This window comes from Chelonia mydas, chromosome 5 (assembly GCF_015237465.2).
Source record: "Chelonia mydas isolate rCheMyd1 chromosome 5, rCheMyd1.pri.v2, whole genome shotgun sequence".
In the NCBI taxonomy this organism is placed as follows: domain Eukaryota; kingdom Metazoa; phylum Chordata; order Testudines; family Cheloniidae; genus Chelonia; species Chelonia mydas.
The window spans coordinates 116,290,365-116,312,563 of NC_051245.2; positions in this window are offsets into that span (position 1 = coordinate 116,290,365).

Sequence of the window (22,199 nt, forward strand, 5' to 3'; positions counted from 1 at the left end):
CAAACCAAAACACAAATTGTTGGGGTTGTTTTTTAGTTCAGTTACCGTGAAATTTGCCCCTGTACTAAAGCTCTGCACAGCCTACCACCATTTAAGACCCATTTTAAAGTAACAAGAACTAATGTGGTACTTAAGTGGTGTAGTATGCCCTCTGCACAGTGTGAATTTCACTCAATGTTTGGGCCAAGGGAGGAATCATTCTATCCCCCAGACCACACTTCCTTCCTCCCACACAAAAACTTTGCAGTAGGGCAATCTCCCATTCAGCGCCTGACTACACTGAACACAGCTTGTTCCAGAGACACCCAGTGCTGATACTCATCACACTGGCATTTGCACCACACTGCTCAAATCTTCGCTAGAAGAATAAAAGGTCTTCCAGTCTTATGCAAAAGATTTGTTGGTGGGTAGTGTTTTTAATTTATGGATGTATCCCCTGTCGAGGCTGGCACTGGCACTTTGAGTGCAGAAGGTGGGGGCCCGCAAGGATTCTAAACATTAATACTGGCCACTCCAGGCTGGTATTAAACTCCCAAGATTACAGCTTTTCTCTGACCTTGGATGGGTAGATGCTGCCACCACCCAAGTGCAAAAAAAACCCTTTTGGAACCCAGGAAGGCGCACTTGGGAATTCCTTCCTATGGGGTACCCTCAAACCCTTTCACATACACCCTCCGGGGAAGAGCTGAGAAAGAAAAACAAAGGAAATCAGCTGTTGCCACCAGCTAATTCAACAACATGTGCACAAACCTCTTAGGACACACACACAAAACCCAATCCTGTTCTTTAAAAAGGTACATTTTATTAAAAACAAAAAGAAAGAAAATACTTCTGGAACTTAGGCTATTGCTAGATTTAAAAAGAGCAAATATAATAATAATTAACCATCAATAATGGTTTTCTTGAGGTCCAGTTTAATGGTTACAAGCAAAATAAAAGTATTTGGGGGTTAGCACAGAGGAGTCCACAAGCCTTACAGAAATAAAAGAGATAAACCTAACCGCGTCTTCCTAGACATTTCCTGATCTACTTACATATTTGGGGTTTCAAATGAGTAGTTTCTAGGTATGATTTGATTATTTTTTCATACCTGGCACAAGCTCTTACAGCATAGTTCCAGCCCTGTCCCTACTCTCCAGGAGAACAGACAGACAGCCAAAAGGGGAGTCTTGTTTCAAATTTAAAAAGTTCTAGCCCTTCCATTGGTTCTTTTGGTCAGGTGCCCTCTCCCTTCCTTTTACCTATGGACTTTTTAACCCTTTACAGGTAAAGAAAGTAGAGAACAGCTACTAAAAGGGATTTTGTAGCTAACTGGCTGGGTGGGTGTCCATAAAAGGGAGCTCCCCCCCCCCTTCTATTTATCACCCCCACCCCCATGCATAACTATGCATTTTGGGCTCTGTTTCCTTGTACTTCCGAGTAAATCATAAGACTCAAGGGAAAGGGAGACAGGGCAAAAAACATAAGGATCATTATTCTCTCCATGTAGGATGCAAGTATTTCCAGCTGAAGTCAAGTAAATGGGAATGACTTCTATGCTGTTGGGAAAGAATTGGGCCCAAGCAGCATGGAATCTGCTCTGATGGCAGGATGCATTTCTTTCATCCTGTCTCATGTGATGTTACTTTCTGATGTATGTCCCACATATTAAATTATTTACAAATGAAAGACTTGCGGGGATGGCTCTTTCACAGGCACGTGGCAGTTTTTGTGTCAGACACATAGCTGGGATTATTTCTAAGTGTAAAAAAAAGAAAGACATTTTGGATTCACCTAAACAAGTTCTGCAGTTTCCTATCCGTGATCTAATTTGTTTTGTTGTTGTTTTTTTAATTAGACAACACAGTTTATATTGCCTTTAATCACAGCATACTCACCATGTAATTACTCTCTAAGTACATTTATAAGAATTGTTTGTGTGTGCGGAGGTGAGGGAGTGAGAGGGTGGATGTAATTATGTATATAGGGAAATGTAATGATTAATTATCTTAAGTATGTAATCTTACCAAGAGGTTTGATAAAGTGCAAGCGAAACAATCTCTTCCTGTGTACTAATTACTCACAGCAGGGCTTGAGCCAGCTGTCCTTACTCAGGCATAATTCCCATTCAAGTTTATCTAAAGGGAAGCCCACACACTAAAGTCAGTGGGAGTTTTGCCTGAGTAAGAACATATGCAGCGGGCCACATTCTGATCTCAGTTACTCCAGTGTAAATCCTGAATAACTCCCTTAACTTCAATGACCTTACTCTGGATTTACTCCTGTGTAAACAGATCACAATCTGGCCAATGAGTATGAAATATGTGTCATTATCATTGCAGTTTTTTTCCTTTGCTGGCGTATAGCAGAAATGTTACTTTCAATTTATATGACCATTTTCCCGTGGTGCACCAGCCAGAATGACTGAATCAGCTTGGTACTTGAAGGTCATCTTCCTGATGAATAACAAAGTGAATGGAAACCTCTGGCCATGCATCAGCTTATCTGCTTTTTCTATAGTCTCATTTTGATAGGCTCTGAATTGTTCCAGAACTTTAATATTTAAACACAGGTTTTTCAGATGCAAAAATTATCTTACTATGAGGCTAGAAAATAAGATATTCCCTCCATGACACTCCAAGTACCATATATTGGTATGTAACACATGCCATTTGAGAATCTGTAAAGGTACCCATGCAAAGCCAGCCTGGATTTTCCTGGGCTCTGGCCTGGATTTTCCAGCCCTCAGTATCCACAGTTAAGGCAAGGCTTTCAAAAGAGCTCAGCACCCAGAAGCTGCTGTTGTGGCATCAAGGCCAGATGTTTGTAAAGAACCCAGCACCTAATGTGGGGCAGACTTGCGCTTCTTCTCTCTACCCCCCATGCACACGAAACCCTTGCCCCTCCCTGGAACTGTTTTCAGATCTTAAGAAGTTAGGAACTTCTTACCCCAAAAATAATTCCAGCCAGCACTAGCTTGGTGAAGATGCTAGGAACACCAAGAGGACTGTCACTATGTTAACTAAATCAGCTCCTACCTCCTCTCCTGCCCCAGATCTTCTGCACCACTTGACGTGGGTAGCATAGTCTGTTCTCTTCTGCCTTATGCTCCTCAGACACAAGTTCCCAGGAGTGAGCAAGAGGGATCAGGATGAGCATAGAAATAAATAGTGAATTACAACATGGTTGTAGGCAGGGAGGGATTTCTTTAACATTGACTATGAAATTCTACCTAAACTCTCAGTCCTGGGTGGAAAACAAGGGTTTATTGGTGTAACCCACACACCTTCTCGGTGTGGCATTCTGTCCCATCTAGTGGCACTGAGACCACTTAGAGAGAGAGATAAAATGAGTCTTCTCTACAGCCTTAGCTAACAGCCAGTTAGCCTTTGGCTTGTGTGGTAGACGCTCATGCCCTAAGCTCCAGAGGTCCCAGGTTCAATCCTACCAGCCAACAACCAGGGTCTGTCAGTGTTATATTAGGACGAGATATTGTTTGCAGGCATACACCCAAGTACTGAGATTTCTCTTTTCACATACTGTGATTGTTAAAGTTGCTTAGTCTTTAAATTGTGAGAAAATATACCCTGGGTTCTCAAGCAAAACATGAGCAGGACCACAAATTACAGGATTGTGACAAGAACAGATTAGCCGAGTTCCATTTCCCTTTCTCATCACAATCTTCATTTGATTCCTCGTTTTCATGATTGATTGTAATGACAACCAGAAAGGACATGTGGGAGGTAGAGCTCTGGCCATGAGGATAAGGAGAACGGAAAATGGGTCCCAATTGAATTTTAAAATGCATAATGTGAGACAGGCTGAGTGATTTATAGTTCATGCAGGTGGCTCCAGTCATGGTGGTCTCTCTCTTCACCTCCCTACTGCATGATATCCAAACCTTGCCTCCACAGATACCTTTCAGCACATCAGCTAGACAACATGGTCAGTGACCTTTAATTCCCTCACCTACACATACAGCCTCACACCTAGTCTCATGTGTCTTGTGCGTTTCACCCAGACCTTTAATGTCATTTAATAAGTAAATGGACAAAATTGAAATCCATGTTAAAAAACTCCAGGGGGTTTGTTGCCGTATTAGGTGGGGCATGACATTTAAGGGCCCCCACTCCTTGTCCTTACCATTCACACTCACCTTCTTGTCTAAATGAAGGTTCTTCTTTCTGCTTTATCCTTCTAACCTTTTGGTTTCCCCACTGTGCTATAGCAAAGACTCATCCTTTATCATTTCTCCTTAATGCTGTATACACATATTTATATTATCTGCACGCAACAAGAGTTATGGGTGAAATGTAACCCTGTGCAAGGAGTCAGCACAAGACCACACACCACATCTTTAACTTTGCCCCTGTGGAGATACGAGCCTCTGATTCCCAAATTCTGTTATAAATGTTATACCTCAGAGCAGAGGAAAACAAGGTGCAGTCATGTCTGAACATGATGCAACTTGTCTGAATAGGGATGGATTTAAGCAGGTTTTTAAATTAAGCATGTACTTGCAGTATTAATAGATGCAGGTTGCCAGAGTGATAAAAGATCTGAGTTTTAGTCCTGAGTCAGACATTTATTTTTTTAACTGGATATAACACCTAACCTCTTTGTGCCAGTTACTCCATCTGTAAAACTGAGCTACACATGTGCTCATCTTTGGAGAACTACAAATGAAAAATCACCATCCCATTAATATTAATCCCCATTTTTAGATAGTATAACTGAAGGAACAGGTAGGTCCCCAACCTAACCTATCCCGCTCTAGCCCATTATCAGCCCAAAGAAATCTGCCATAAATTAAAATGACCAGAAATTGAAGTCAATGGGACTACTCACATTCTTAATGGTAAGCACATGCTTAAGTGATTTGCTGGATTGGGGCCATACTGCAAACCCCTATGGAAAATGTTCTAATGCATGTGTAGCCTATACTTTTTACAGGGCGGTAAGTCAGTCAGATACAACCCAATTTTTACTGGAATGCTCAAAGGTTCTTCAGAGTAAGGCCTATCTTGTACTATATTTCATCTTTCTAACCCCCTGCAGTAACAGCTGCAGAGCTAGTCCAAAAAAAGTCATAAAGATTTGTTTATAGTAGCAAAAGTGTATCTTCCCCCACCCCCACTCCCGATCTCCTTGCTCTCAAAAATGCTTTTTACTCAAATTTTTTTTTAAAAAAAAATTACTTTCAAGCAGAGCCCAAACTTGGACTTTGCACTCTAAAAGGTGAAAGATTTGGAAAGTTATAAATGAGTGAATACAGGTTCTTACAATGGAAACTATTAAGCAGCCTTAACTACAGCAGTTACTCCCAGCATAAAGCACTAGCTAAAGACAGTGCCAAGGTTCCAATAAGTGTGGCAATGCCCTTATTTCACTGGCTTATCATATTTCCTTTCCCAAGAACAGCCCAGGTATCTAGTTCTGTAGCAACCGATCCTGTGTATCACATCTCACTTCCTTTTCTTGCCACATACTTTGAAGTCAGTGAAGCTTCCATTCACAAGCTTTAATTGCTGGAACCCGAGTGAACGTTCATTTAATTAATAATTTAGGCATTTAAAATAATTGACAGGAACTTGTCTGGTATCAGTAGCACAGTCAGAGGCAAAACCTACAGGATTAGTTCAGTTGTCTTAAGTAGGCATTAAAGCAAATCGTTGTGACTTCAAGGCTCATACCTGACTTGCTGCCTGATGCTTCTTTCCTAAGGTATGATTTCTTGTCATTAAGGACTGTGGCCAGGCATACAACAGGTTTAATTACACAAAAAATAAATAAATAGTGACAAACTAATTCCATTAGTGATTCATAAATACCATGCATGTCTATGCTACTACATAAATAATTGTTGCTCATAAAGCTTCTTGAATTATAGGGGGTGTTGGGCAGTTGTTATATTACCTTTCCGTGCCTCCTGATCTATCATTTGAAACTCCTAATGAGTGAGGTTGCCTGAGGGACAGCCACCAACGGGGGAAATCTTTGACAAAGTGGCACCATTGCACACATTCTGCCAGGAAGGTGTGGGATAGTGGAGTGGTGTGGAGTGGGAACAATGTATGGACCCTGGTGCTGGTTGGCTCTGGTCTCATGACACTTCCCGAGGATCCATCCCAAGCTTTTGAGGATACATGGGATCTGGACAATGGCCCTGTACCCTGCTCCATAGGAGGGACAAACCTCACTTCGCTCCAGGGGAAAAGTTGGGTTGGGGAGATCTTGAAAAGGGGATACTTACAGAGACTTTTCTTCATAGCTACCATCTGTTGGTTTTCTTGTAGGAGGCAATGATGGTCAGATCCTTTGGTTTCTGTATTTAATATATATAATTGTGTGTGTGTGTGTGTGTCTGTAAGAAAGAGATAGAGAGAGAGCACTTTGGAAACCAAAGTTGTGTATTTACATCTGTGTAGAGCTGATGCAAAACACCACCATTCTGATGTGGTAGCATTTTACACCCACTTTTAACAGGTGTAAATGACTTCACAAAGAGCAAGGCATTGAGAAGCAAGCCCATAAAGCATAATGCAATCAATTAGGAACCCCAGTACACCCCCTCACCTTTTATTTCCATGTTCTTGATGAAAATCTAACCAAGATGAAATGCTTAACAGTAATATTTCACTGGCTAGTGTAATAGCAGCGCCAGCTGATGGGGATCTACGATGCAATCAGAGGCATTCTGGGTTTATTGTACGATGGAGGAGAGGAAGGTAATCAGTAACAGCCAACATGAATTCACCAAACCTGATTGCCTTCTCTGATGAGATAACTGGCTCTGTGGATATGGGGAAAGCGGTGGACGTGGTCTATCTTGACTTTAGCAAAGCTTTTGATACGGTCTCCCACAGTATTTTTGCCAGCACGTTAAAAAAGAATGGATTGGATGAATGGACTATAAAGTGGATAGAAAGCTGGCTAGATTGTCAGGCTCAACGGGTAGTGAACAATGGCTCGATGTCTAGTTGGCAGCCAGTACCCAGGGGTCGGTCCTGGGGCCGGTTTTGTTCAACACCTTTATTAATGATCTTGATGATGGGATAGATTGCACCCTCAGCAAGTTCGCAGATGACACTAAGCTGGAGGGACAGGTGGATACACTGGAGGGTAGGGATAGGATCCAGAGTAACCTAGACAAATTAGAGGACTGGGCCAAAAGAAATCTGATGAGGTTCAACAAGGACAAGTGCAGAGTCCTGCACTTAGGACGGAAGAATCCCATGCACCGCTACAGGCTGGAGACTGACTGGCTAAGCAGCAATTCTGCAGTAAAGGACCCATGGATTACAGTTGATGAGAAGCTGGATATAAGTCAGCAGTGTGCCCTTGTTGTCAAGAAAGCTATGATAAATGAAGGGGGAGTAGCTCCCTTTTATGAACACCCAGCCAGCCAGTTAGCTATAAAGTCCCTCTTGGTGGCTGTTCTCTGCTTGCTTTACCTGTAAAGGGTTAACAAAGTCCCCCCAGTAAAGAAAAGGGTACCTGACCAAAAGAGCCAATGGGAAGGCTAGAACTTTTTAAAATTGGGAAAGAAGCTTTCCCTTTGTCTGTGGTTGTTCTCCGGAGAGCAGAGACACAGAGCAGCAATGCTGTAAGCATCTTTAAGCCAGGTATGATCATAAATCATCAGATCATACCTAGAACTACTTATTTGGAACTCCCAAATGCGTATGTAGATCAGGAATGTTTGGAAAGACACAATTAGGGTTATTTCTGTTTATTTCTTATGGCTAATGGACTCCTCTGTGCTAACCCCAGATGCTTTTGTTTGCTTGTAACATTTAACCTGAACCCCCAAGAAAGCTATTTTGGGTGCTTGATTTTTGGAATTGCTCTTTTAAAATCTAGCAATAGGCTAACTTCCAGATGTATTTTCTTTTTTGTTTTTAATAAAATTTACCTTTTTTAAGAACAGGATTGAATTTTTGGTGTCCTAAGAGGTTTGTGCAAGTTGTTTGATTAGTTGGTAGCAACAGCTAATTTCCTTTATTTTCTTTCTCAACTCTTCCGAAAGGGGGGGTGAAAGGGCTTGAGGGTACCCCACAGGAAGGAATTCCCAAGTGCTCCTTCCTGGGTCCAAGGGATTCTTTTGCATTTGGGTGGTGGCAGCCAAAGTCAGAGAAAAGCTGTAACCTTGGGAGTTTAATACAAGCCTGGAGTGGCAAGTATTAATTTTTAAAATCCTTGAGGCCCCCACCTTCTGCACTCAAAGTGCCAGAGTGGGCATTCAGCCTTAACAAAGGCTAACAGCATATTGGGCTGCATTAGTAGGAGCATTTTCAGCAGTTCAAGGGAAATGACTATTCTCCTCTATTTGGCACTGGTGAGGCCACATCTGGAGTATTGTGTGCAGTTTTGGGGCCCCCACTACAGAAAGGATGTGAACAAATTGGAGACAGTCCAGCGGAGAGCAATGAAAATGATTAGGGGGCTGGGGCACGTGACTTACAAGGAGAAGCTGAGGGAACTGGGCTTGTTTAGTCTGCAGAAGAGAAGAGTGAGGAGGGATTTGATAGCAGCCTTCAACTGCCTGAAGGGGGGGTTCCAAAGAGGATGGAGCTCGGCTGTTCTCAGTGGTGACAGATGAGATGACAGAACAAGGAGCAATGGTCTCAAGTTGCAGTGGGAGAGGTCGAGGTTGGATATTAGGAAACATTATTTCACTAGGAGGGCGGTGAAGCACTAGAATTAGATGAAGGTTTCTAACCATCAGAGGAGTGAAGTTCTGGAACAGTCTTCCAAGGGAAGCAGTTGGGGCAAAAGACCTATCTGGCTTTAAGATTAAACTCGATAAGTTTATGGAGGAGAAGGTATGATGGGATAACATGATTTTGGCAATTAATTGATCTTTAACTATTCATGGTAAATAGGCCCAATGGCCTGTGATGGGATGTTAGATGGGGTGGGATCTGAGTTACGACAGAGAATTCTTTCCTGGGTATCTGGCTGGTGAATCTTGCCCAGGGTTCATGGTGACTCATGCTCAGGGTTCAGCTAATCGCCATATTTGTGATCGGGAAGGAATTTTCTTCCAGGGCAGATTGCAAGAGGCCCTAGGGGTTTTTCACCTTCCTCTGCAACATGGGGCATGGGTCACTTCCTGGAGGATTCTCTGCACCTTGAAGTCTTTAAATCATGATTTGAGGACTTCAATAGCTCAGACATAGGTGAGAGGTTTATTGCAGGAGTGGGTGGGTGAGATTCGGTGGCCTGCATTGTGTAGGAGGTCAGACTAGATGATCATAATGGTCCCTTCTGACCTTAATATCTATGAATCTATGAATGGGTTACCTAGGGAGGTGGTGGAATCTCCATCCTTAGAGGTTTTTAAGGCCTGGCTTGACAAAGCCCTGGCTGGGATGATTTAGTTGGGGTTGGTCCTGCTTTGAGCAGGGGATTTGACTAGATGACCTCCTGAGGGCCCTTCCAACCCTAATCTTCTATAATTCCATGAAGTGCTCATTGTGCACAATATTCTACGCCAGCAATTAAAGAGTTAATTAGTTCTGTGATTTGATGTGTATGGGCTAAAAAAGAATCACCTGAGCTACTGCATCTGTATGGGCTAAAAGTTTATGGGGTCAAAGTATTAAAGTTTTAATCTAGTTTCCGCCTATGTTTGTAGACAGATTTAGAAGATTTGAGGGCTGTAAAGGATGTTGACTTCTGGAAATGGACAGCAGAGACTGCTATGTCCTTCTCAGTCATTTCTTTCTGTGTTTAAATAAGAGTTAAGAATTTTGTAAAGGAAATACAGGTAAGGGGCTCAGTGCACAAAAGAAAATATATACAGCTCTTTTAATGGAGCTTCCATCTCATTATCTCAAAAGTAGTTTACAAACATTAATGGATTAAGTCTAGCAGTCACAACATCCCATAAGCCACTTGTTTTAGGTATTATAATCCCTTTTTACTGATAGGGCAACAGGGAGGTCAGTGACTTGACCAAGGTCACACAGTAAATCCCCATATAAGCTAAAATGAGAACCACGAGATTTGACAGCACATGAAGTAGTCAGTTACACCAGTGTAAAAAGGGCATAAAATGCTACCACATCATAATCGTAACAGTTTACAGCAACTTTCCCTTTGCTTTGCATGGATATAAATGGATACATGACATTCAGGGCAACACAGCATTGGGCCTTGTGTCTCAAGTCCCAGACTTGGATGTGATCCTCAGCTACTATAAATTGGGGTATCTCCACTGATTCCAGCATACTTCCACTGATTTACACTAGCTGAGTTTCTGGCCCCCCTTTGTTCAAACCAGTAAAGCACAGTGCCTTCTGGTACATTTTAATCTGCTGTATTGTTGTACTGAGTTATTGAAATATGACAGATGTAAATCTTAACCTGGATAAAATGTAAAATATAAATGGAATAGAAATATGCAGTGTGTTCCATTGTTGAGCCAACATAACTTAGACTATATGTGAAAAGAATTTGTCTTCAGTCTCTAAAAGCAATTGCTTTTAATTCAGAAAATGTACAAGAAATCTACCGCTATACGTTCTGGAAGATTTTTACTTAGTGTTAGTTTTAGAATAATAAAGAGTTCCAACACATCACATTGAAAGAAAATTATTGTAATAGAAAATCTGCTGTTCAAGAAAGAGAAGCCAATAAATGTAATGGTTTGGTTCTATTGTTCCAATCCTTGATTATTGCCTTACAGAAAATTCTTTTTGCTTTAGAAGACAACTGAGTGAAAGTAAATGTATTATCTTTCTACAACCTCTTCTAAATTCACTGACAGCCTCCTGCAAAACCCATGAAAATCAGTCCTGAGACTCCCATTGATTTCAGTGGGCTTTGGATCAGGCCTCATCAGGCTAGCATGCCGCAGTTAAAACATCTGCACTTTCTAGGTTACAACTGGCCTGGCGGTTGCTGAATCATATCTAGTAGTAAATGTTGATATTACTGTGTATGTTTTCAGTCAAAACAAGTAACTAGAGCAAGTGCTGAAAGAACTACAAAGGTTCCATAGTAGCAAAAACTGTTTTGCTACTGAATGTAAAGTGTGCACCAATGATTGTAAGACCCGGTATCAATTATATGGGTATGGGAGTGTCTGTGCTAGAGCAGTGATATCGTGTTAGTATGGACTAAGGGCCTGATTCACCTTTGCCTGGTACCTTGTGTAGTCATTTACATCAGGGCAAAGAGGGTGTAACATGCTACCCATTCATAATGGCAGTGTTTTCCACTGGCATAAATGATTGTACAAGGTGAAAGCCAATGATGAATCAGACCCTTTGCTTCTACTATCTGTGTTAAACCTCTAAGCATGCCCAGTGTGAACTGGATGTTTGAAGAAGCCTGAGCATATTCACCTGAGCAGGTACTTGTGCAGTTTAGTATGTTCTGTGTTTTATCACCTGTATAACCTGACCCCAGCATGTGTATCAAACACTACAATGGTGGTATAATTTAACTTGAGGAGACCCAGCTCATCTAACGGGGTCTTCCCTTGCTGCTGAATGATGGCTACATTGATAGTGTTCCAGGTCTTTGTATTTTGTTTTCTGCTGTTCAGTGTCTGCATTCAATTTTCATCTGCTCTGCAAAATTGTCTAAGTATTTTTTATTTATTGCCACTTCCATTAAAATAATTTACAAAAAATAAGTCAACTTTCACATGAAAAACATTCACCATTAAAAAAAATCACAACCTCCACTGTCTTAAATAGATGGAGGTGTGTGGCGGGGCGAGGAATTAAGTACAAGAAGCAACCTGTAATAAGAGACAGGATGGTGGTGGGAACATTGGAGGAGGGAAATGTGCTAAAGTAAACTTCCTTCTCTCCCCAAGTACCAAGCATTCCTTTCACAGAACTTTGTGGCCCTCCAGCCCTTTCTCCTTGTCAAAATTAAACTGAAAACAGTACAATATTAAGCCATTTCAAGTGCACAACAAATTGTCTTATTAGTCCTACAAAACCTGGGATTATTAATGCTGCATATTCCCCATGTGCCGTCTGTTGGTACTTTACCCACTTGTATATACAGATTTCTCTTTTTGTAGAGTGCTCCTGTGACAGTTGCGGACAGAACCACCACATTTCTGAGGGATGGGAGAACAAATCAAACGGTCCAGAAAATTGTCACAAAAGCTCAGGGAAGGGGAAAAATCAGAAGCAAAAGCATGCATTTGGACTAGATACAAAAAGAAGGTGTTTACAACCATTTCCCTACTTCTTTCTTGTGTCCTCCTATTAGGAACTATTTTTTTCAGAATGGAAGGATACATTGTTTAAACTCACTGAATTTGTCTTGTTAAAAAAGAGGTTTTTTTAAATGAAATGCAAAATTAAGAAGCCTGACTATGCCAGGATGAACTACAAGAGGCTATCCGTGCACCCTGAAGGGAGTTGAAGACACATGCACCCACAGGCAAAGCTGGCCCCTCCACCACAGGTGCAGAATTGGATGCTCCTTGGGCATTGGAAGGAGGGCAGTCCCATTACACAAGTATGAGACTGGATTCCTGTATAGAATTTCTGTAGCAGCTCTGTGGCTGGGGGGAAGGATTACCCCATCGCCCCAGTTCCACATCTGACCAGCACCTGGGCCAAGGAATTTGGCCCATGACCCTATTATGCAAATTGCTAACTGTTCTAATTTGCATATCTACCAATAATTTGCAGGTCGCCATAAACTTCTGCCTTTTACCAATGGTAAATCCACGCATTTTTAAAAAGCAGGACTGCAAACCTTGCTTTGTTTTAGGGATGCATTCAAACACCAGGCTTGTTGCAATACCACCTTAATCATGCTGACTTTCATTTCTGCACCGTGTTCCTCAGACGGTCAACCATTTTAAGAGTTAAAAGGCAAATTGGTCTGTGCAATCGCCCAGACTCTGCCTGATGACTTGCATGTACTGCTGGACTTGTTTTGGTTCAGTTTCTTTCATCACAGTCGGGAATAAAGTTCTTCTGTATCAGATGAAGAGATCGCAGGGGAGTAGAGCCATGGTAATCAGCCGCACTTCATAGGGGAATGATTAGTTTATAATATTTTGTTTAGCCTTTCTGTCTCTGAGCCATTGTGCAAACTCCCTATTAAAGCTGCATGGGGGACAGATGTTACAGCTTTCAAGGCCTGAGTTAATAATAAAATGACCCTTTACTAGGAAATAAGGATGTCCTAAAGCCTTATTTCCATAGCATTTGAAGTCACCACTTCCCAGACCTTTCTGATGAAGGGTGTGCTGCCTACATCCTGAGCTTGCTTTTAAATCGCTTACATTGTCATTAAAATAGAATGATACTTGCTGCTGTTGTGTCAGTTCTTTTCTCTGTGCTTCTTTCATTCAGATCAATATCAATCTATTAGCTGCAGCAGGGAGGCCCCTGGAGTAGCTTTAATTCAAATAGTGGCTACTTCTCAACAGGACATAGTCAGTGATTGCAACATTAGGTCACGGCTCTTAATGTCGGTTTAGGCTCAATACTGGTATGGAGGCTAAAGAGGAAAATGGCCTCCCCGATTCTGGCACGTACATTGTGTGTGGAAAAGAATGCAGTGCACTTACAAATGTGGGCAAACCTTTAAGCTGGGGCCCCAGAGCTCAAATGCCAGTAGTGCTGGGAAATAGCTGAGCTGAAGGAGCATATAGCAACGCGGCGTACATTCTGGGGAGTGACATGCACATGGTCATCCTAAGATCCATGTGCTCATTGGCATCCCAGATAATGGCTGTTTCATAACAGCAGTTGCTGATTCCTGGGCTCTGGGAACACTGGCAGGAACAGCTACATACTCTAGTGCATGGAGAGGCCGCTGTGAACAACTGCCCTCTTTTCAATGTACAAGGCCTAAAGATTAAAGGTCTATAGTTTTTCCATGAATTCTTGGCAGGTAGGATATTTCACAGCATGAAGGCGGCCTGCTTACCATTTAAAAACCCAAAATTGCCAAATTCTCCTCTCAGAAAAATTCTTTTGACTTTAGTGGAGTTACCCAGAATTTTACACTGATGTCCTGGGCAATGGTATTTACATTGGAAGAATAACTACAAGCATTACGGTGTCACAGTGTCCTTCTTATATATTAGTTTGCCCACATGGAAGCGTGAGCACACTGCTCTTGGTAGAATAGTTACACTGGTGCAACCACTTTGATTTTAAATGGATTGGGTACACTGATGCAGACCCCTAAAGAAGAGTCCCTTGAAGCAGTTTAAAGAAGTTTAGCTTTATTCTATAATTTATTCATTATTTGTATTGCAGTAGCACTGGGAGCCTCAGTCATGACCCAGGGTCCCCCAGTGTTAAGCACTGCACAGAATACGGCCTCTGTCCCAAAGAGCTTTCAGCGATGGGTGAGAGGGGAATGCAGGACAGGGTGAATTAAAAGGAGCAAATGAATAGGAGAGTGAGGTACATAGCAATCAGAGAGAGTGAGCCCATCTGAGTAAGTGGCGGGGGGGGGGGGGGGAGGGGACACTGAAGAAAAGGAACCAGGAGAGAGGCTGGTACAAATATCAGCAGACAAAGTAATATCCAGAGTCCCAACTGAAGAAAAGAGTCGGTCACGTGCTTGGCATGGGGCTTGGTGATCTTGGGAGGAATCTCTGAATGAAAAGGTGCCCCCACTGGTCTGGTCTAGTTTGGAGCTGAATAATGGGGTCCCACCTGGGCCTCACCAACTGTCCCTATTATGGCTGGGGGAGTCCCTCTGGCTTCTTGGGGTGCTTTGCCTGTGGGATCTCCAGATCTACAGACAGATGTGCAAGGCACCCAATCACATACAAAAAGCAACCGTTTAAACAAACCCATCTCTCTCCCTTCCCCATCCTCCGTGCTACACTCTGGAAGGAAGGAAAACAGCTGCTTCTGGTTTCTTTTTAACAATACTTGAAAGGCGCTCCATTACTACGGCAAGGGATAAATAGATGGATGTAAGCTGTTGCACACTAACTGGCTGGCTTACGGTGCCGGAGAGATTGCCAATGTAGTTTGCTTTATTTGCTGCTGTTCGTCTGTGGGCAGCATTGTGCTGCGGTTGGTATTGATTGTTCTCCTCCCATTTTAGCATAAATGCAAATGGCGGTTGTGTTCCATCATGTTTTATTTAGCAAAAGGCACCGAAAGAAATGAAAAGGAAATTGTTTAAAATTAAATGTTCCTGTCTCTTCAGGCATTGAGATGGGCGCTCGGATTCATTTTAGCTGTGGCTGAGAGAAGGAGCAGTAACAAAACAATTATTTGGGGAAGATTTTGTTCTCTAGACATTTGCAATTAGAAGAGAAACGTTTTAAAAAGAAATCATGAGAGTTAAATGTTGTTAACTGAAAGATAAAGATTGGTAGAACTTGAAAGAGACAATGCATGTTCCCTGCACAACAGTTTTGATACACCTTGAACCCAAATATGCAACCCATCTTATCCTAATCCTAGATGGCTCTGTGACACCAAAACCTCTGATGCAAACACCCCTGAGATTTCAGATCGGATCTGAACTGGCTGACTTGGGCTGCGCATGGGACTTAATCATGGGAACTCAAGTCTCCATATGTGAAAAACTGTCCTTTAACCCTCTGCACGGCAAAACACAGAGAAAAACAGCCTGCAGAGGGGCAATGAAAGAGTATTTGTTTTGAAATATAAAATTACAAACCAATTCATGATCTCAAAATGCAGTTCTACTCTGGAAAGTTATGATGCAAAAATGGCCCCCTCTTGTTCAACTGGTCTGCTCTCTATTTCTATTTGGACTCAAATCTTCTAATTGTACTGGCATCTTTTTCTCCTGTTTATTCCTGTTAGCACCATTCTCAACACAGCTATGGGAGAGTGAATTGGATTCTATTTTGGATCATGTGTCAACAACCAGAACTGTTTTCAAGAGCACAATGTTCAAAGACAATGAGGTTGCACACATGTAACCGGTGGTGGAATTAGTGCAGTGTAAAAGATTTGTTCCAGAACATGAATCTATGCAAAGTTTGCCTGCATTTTTTTAGTTAGAATTGAAAATTCAGCCCAGTTTCCCATGGCCGTTAGGTTCACAAATCTTTTGTGTTGACACCAGCAGAATGCTCAGATCCATATGGGTTTGAAATGAAGCCAGCAGACCACTGCCTGGTTTCTACTGACCTTCACTTTGACCTCTGAAACCAAAGAATCAAAGTGATATTCATGGAGTGTGAACCCACCTGGAGTTCAACAAAAGAAAATGTGTACACAGTCTTTGTGAACCAGCACAGGCCCCACCCTTGAGGGCACCTGAGTCATTGAACTCAGGGCTAAATTAACGTACCTTCATGCTGTTCAACACGCTAACTTTATAGAATAGATGAAGGACCTGTGTATACTGTGGGGCAGCTACTCCAGGGTCCCTTGCTGTACAGTAATAATTCCTGCGGGGGGGGGGGGGGGGGGAAGGGTTGCAAAACAGCAGCTGATGAATTTTCCTGACAATAGCCTCTATACAGCATTGAGGGATACTCTCAAAAGTGCCCTTAATTCATAAGCATATGTAGAACTAAAATGATTTACAGCTGAGCTATACTGTAAACCAGAGCTGTGATGTTTCGGACAGCTACAAATAGAGGGACTGACTCAACAAGGGATCCTGAACTCAATGGTATTTTTGGGCACTCAGCACTTCACAAGAGGAGGCAATGTAAAGCATACTGGCCATGAAGTTCCTTGCTGTGTTCTAGCTGCCAGTGCAAGCTGAGTCAGAAGCTGTTGCAGAAGATCTACAGAGCTGTGAACTCCGTTTCTGGCAGGAAAAACATAACCTACCTCTAAGCACAGTCGCACTCCAGAGTCAATAAGTACACACAATGAATGAGACAAAGCATGAGATAAGTATTCAAGCTGTAAGTATATTGATAGACACACTCATGGTCATCTATGTTGCTTAACTCCTGCAAGTCACTGCAGTATATAGTGCTGCAAACTCTCACAATATATGGTGATTTTTCCTAAAGTCCCAGCTCTTGGAGCCATGTGATGATGTAGGAATTTCAGCTTTCATTTGGAAAAACAAATAGTAGGTTTCTAGCCCTGAGGGATGCCAAGGAAAGTTTGAAGACATGAACCAACATGGAATCTGGCCTCTAGTTTTAAAAAAGTTCAAACTGTTTTTTTCATTGGACAGATTTTCTATGAAGAACTGCATTTGGGATGAAGAAACAGAGGTGCAAAGACATTTAAAACGAAAGAAAGGCACCATGCTTAAAAACAGCCTGTCTCCAATTATTAGGTTACCAACTCTCGCATTGACACAGAGCTATTTAAGTCTAGTAGGCTGAGGCCACAACAGCTAAAGCAGGAGATAAAGTCAACAACAAGAGTGCTTGACTGGGACTCAGGATATGTCCGCACTTAAAATGCTACCATGGCAGAGTTGCAGCTGCATCGCAGTAGCGCATCACTGTAGACATTCACTAAAGCAATAGAAGGGGCTCTCCTGTCACTGTAGATAATCCACTGGCCTGAGAGGCAGTAGCTAGGTTGATGGTTGATTGACGTAGCGCTGGCTACACCAGAGGTTAGGGTTGGCTTAGTTACGTCTCGGGGGACATAAGAGAGATGTAGCTATGACAATATACGTTTTCAGTGCACACCAGCCCGCAGACAACCTGCAATTCCCCATAAACTTCCTATGTGACATTGGTCAAATCACTTAGGGTGGGACCCACAAAGGGACTTAGGCGTCGCAATGCTCAGAATGACAGTAACTAACTTTTGGGGACCTAGAAAATCACAGGAACAACACTGAAATCCATAACGCTCAAGTTAGGCACCCAGGCTCCCTACACAATGAATGGGGAGAGACGAGCACTTTACAATAGGATCCACAAATGCCAGCACCCTCAGCAGGGAGCCGCCTAAACTAGACAATGAGACATGCCAACAAGAGGGATATGTCCTATGCCTACAGACTCTCTCTCTCTAGTCCAATGGCATTTCACTGTGAATAAATACTTAAATAGTCATGGGGCAGATGGAGAGGGAGAGAGAGAGAGAGAGACTTTGTAGTCCAGTTTTTGATGCCCCCACTTGCAGGGGCAGGAGACCCAGAGTCTAGTCCCCCTGCCCCAATTATTCTTCCATTACCTATCTATAGTGGAAGTTCATCAGGCGGGATTGAAAGAGTCCGACACCAGAATACGCCAAAATTCAGTGGTTAGAGCACTCTTCTGAGAGGTGAGAGACCCCTGTTCAAATCCTCTCCCCCCTGAGGAAAAGGGGATCTTAAACCTGGTTCTCCCACATCCAAGATGAATGCTCTAAGCATGGGGCTAAAAATTATAAGGAGGACACCATGGGCACTAACACCACCTCCTCCTCCCAAATTCAGAATGGGACCCAACCCTGGAGGTTGTCGTTGAGTACACCTACCCAATTGTGCCCCACATGCAACTTAGGCAGATGAATGCCCTGGTTCATTAATCAGTCTGGGGCTTAGATAAGAGACACACCTGTCTGGGCACCTAGAGTGAGGTAGCAGTGTGCATGCCCAGAGCCAGAAACTGAGAACTTTTATAGGTTCTGATTGAGATTAGGTGCCTGCAGGGCTTGGTGGCAGTTTTGTGGACTGCAGTGAAGCCTAAAAGCGGGATTTAGACCTCTAAGTACCTTTGTGAATCCCACCCTTAGTCTACCCTGAACCTCTGTTCCCATCTGCAAAATGGGGGTAAAATTTCCCTACCTCACAGGTGTGTGGTGAGCCTAACACCTTCTGTGAGTGAAAGGTGCTCAGATATTGTGTGCTGGAGGCCATATGAGTACCCGGCAAGATAATGGAGATTGACTGACTGGTGGTTGCAGTGGTTGGAAACTTGGCAAAATAACCTAATGCTGTCAAGGCTGGAGAGGTTAACTGGTGTGCCCAAGATTACACAGCAAGTCAATGGAGAAGCTGGGAACGGCTGGGCTCTACTAGACTACAGTCTTCCCCGCCACACACACACACACTCATTCATGCCTTTGTGTTGGGGCAGCACAGGGTTTAGTCTCGTGTTCCAATCATTCTTGCAATATTTATCTACCATGAACCAGCTTCAACAGGAGAGATTGAGGGAGCCCCACATCAGAATATCCCATAGTTCAGCGGTTAGAGCACTCCCCTGAGAGGTGGGTGACCTTGGGCAAGTCATTTCATGTCTCTGTGCCTCAGTTTCCCCATGTGTAAAATAGTGACAAGATCTCCTTTATAAAGCACTTTGAGAAACAGAGCTGAAAAGTGCTATAGAGGAGCTAGATGTTATTACTTTATTTGACAAAAACAAGTTTTGGGGGGTTTGGTTGTTTTGTCTTTTAAACGTCTCTGTTACATACCAGAGGCAATGCAGCTATGCTGGTTTCTTTTCTACTCATGCATCCTCCACAAAATTGTTTACCAGATTCTGGTTGTAAAAAATTTTCATTACAGGTTCAGCTGTGTATGGCAAAAACGACCTCGCCTGATGTTTAGAGGCAAGGATTAATTTGATTTTTGGATGATCAGAACTGAGGGGGAGTCTGCAGCATTGGCAGTTGGAAAAATCATGTTTTCACTTCTAAAGGGAACCAATGTATTTATTTGTTTGTTTCATAGCACTGCACTCCCCTTTATTTCAAGAGTTCAAGGCATGAATTCTGTGTTTTGTCCTGTATTTTTACCTTCCATTTTGACATATCAGTTCAACAGTATTTCACAGAAACTGTCCTTTTATTTATGCTTTTACCATTCCTATATGTGCCAAAAGAGAGGCAGAGCTGGTATAGTAAAACATTCCTTTTAAACAAAAAAACAAAAAAAACCCTAAGCCCCATGGCAAATGGACAGTGGCAAAAATCTGTCAATGTTTTTACTAGATAAAGAATGCCATCTGGTGGAATAACACCACACCAGCTGTTCTGATCTGGGAGATGAATATGTGGGTTGAGGGAGACCTCTTTCTTAGGGAAAAACCAGCTTGTCTTCCTACTAGATAGATGCTTGATCAATCAGACACTGCTGACCTTGTCTGCCTTAAAAGCTAAATACAGAGCTGAAGAATGAATGCTGGCACATCAGTAGATTTTGAACCTTGACAGAACAGAAGCTTTATTTAATTTGATCAGCTCACACAAGAGATTTAAAATTGCCCTCAGCAAAGACACACTGGCATTCGCGCATAGATTTTTGAAGGCTAATGTTATTTATGGTGTATAAGCTAACTATATTTTATGTGTTCAAATGAAATGAAACAATCTCTTGTGACCAAATAAAGGATAAATATGAACACAATTGCCTTACCCTTGAATTAGCCTTCATGAGGCTCATTGCAAGTCTACTGGATTATTCACCAATAAAGAAACCTACCTCAAACTCCCGCTCCTTCTGAGAACTGAACAAACATGGTATCATTTAAAATAAAACAATTACTCTATACGGATTTCAATTTGACTCTACGGGTAATGGGTCTGTTTCCATCAAGCAGCTGTTTCGCAAAAGCAGGTTACAGAATTGTAAAGAAAATATGTCCATCTTTTAATTGTTCTTCTTTGCCCTATAGAAAAGAGGATATAAAATATACTCATCAAGAAATCCCCTGTGGCTTATCTCTCCCTCAGTTTCCCCCAGATTGTGCAATTAAAGTAAGGATTATTAACATATATGCTGAGATCTATTTTAAAACAAATCAAATGCAGCTTTGCATTCATGAAGATTCCTTTCCTCTTCTCTGTTGAAGGAAAGCAAAATAAGATTAGTTTTATTTGTTTCCCCACGCTGCCTGGAAGAAGGGAACAAAGACCTTTGCTGCAGTGATATTGTCATAAGCCTTATTTTCTACCTCGGGGCGGGGGGGGGGAACATGCTCTTAGGGCCTGCTCCTACTGAAGTTAATGGCAAAAATCTCCATTTACTTTTATAGTGAAGGATCAGCCCACCCAACCTTCAGAACCTCAACCCTTAATTTCTCACCTGGTTCTTTGTCACATGGGCCAAATCCATCAAAGGTGCTAAATACTGGTAATATTCACTGATTTGAGCAGGAGTTGCATGCACTCAGCCCCATAACATTCCACATTGAAACCAAAGGAGGGGGGGATAATGTTATAAGGATAGCCTTGCTGAGTTTCTCCCCGAAGATTCCGTTGAGGGGGCAGTGAACCCCATTTCTTCTGTTCCCTCACCCCCACCCCCAGGTCCTGAATCGTCTTCAAAAGCTTTCAAGTCAATGGAGCTGTGAAAATGTACACAGGCTGATAATCTGCACCTATGTTTTTCACTTAATCTTCTCTGCACTATTAAAGAGCAGTTATGGTCATTAGCATTTCTCATTTATATTGCAGTGGCACCCAGAGGGGATATTATAATCTATATAATGTGATTCCAGGATTGTCACTCTGTCTGTCACTCTGAAGCCTAAACCGAAAATACCTAGAGAGTCAGTGTGAAGAGATGGGAATAGCTACAAGCCTGGCTGAGAGCTCATTTTGTTTAGAATATCACCAGGTTGAATGATCACTGGGATTTGCATCTGTTAGTATCCAATTTTAAGTTATCAGCTTGTCAGAGGTCCCAGCAGGCGCTGCTTCCTGGCCACTTACTAGGACCGACTGAGTGGAACCCAATCCTCTGCCACTCTGGATCCCTGGGGTGTTTGGAGCTCCTGGAGCCTGAATAGAGTCCAGCCACTGCCCCAATGTCAGGGTCCCTAGGCACGTTCTTTGGGCACAGACCTTCTTCTATCTGGCACCCTCCTATGAGTGATGGAACCTGCTTTCCAGCCGCCTAGCCACTCTGGCGCAGTGCTGATCCCTCAAACTCCCCAGTACTGAGATGCATCCCTCTCTCAGAGCTCCACCCAAAAGGTGTGACACTTCTGGCTTACAGTTTAACTCTCTCAGGGGCATGCAGTTGTTGTGAAGCAGTCCACACACTCACACACACAGAGGCGTTGCCCAGTCTAACATCTTTATGCTTGTTACATTTAATCATGTAAAGCACAGGACAGCACAGATCACACAAAACAATACAACATCCGAAATGCAATGTCCCTTACTAGCTCACCCTTCCCTTCGGAGTTCTTGGAGGATCTTGTGTGCTCTGTCAGGAAGGCAGGCAAGGCAGGGTCCTCCACCCTCCTTGCCTACCCTGCTCCTGCCACAGAAACCCTCATCTCAATCTGGTGCAAAATGGCTCTATTCCACAGGTAACCCGGTTAATCCCTTTATAGACACCTGCTGGGGTCACCTGCTTCTTTT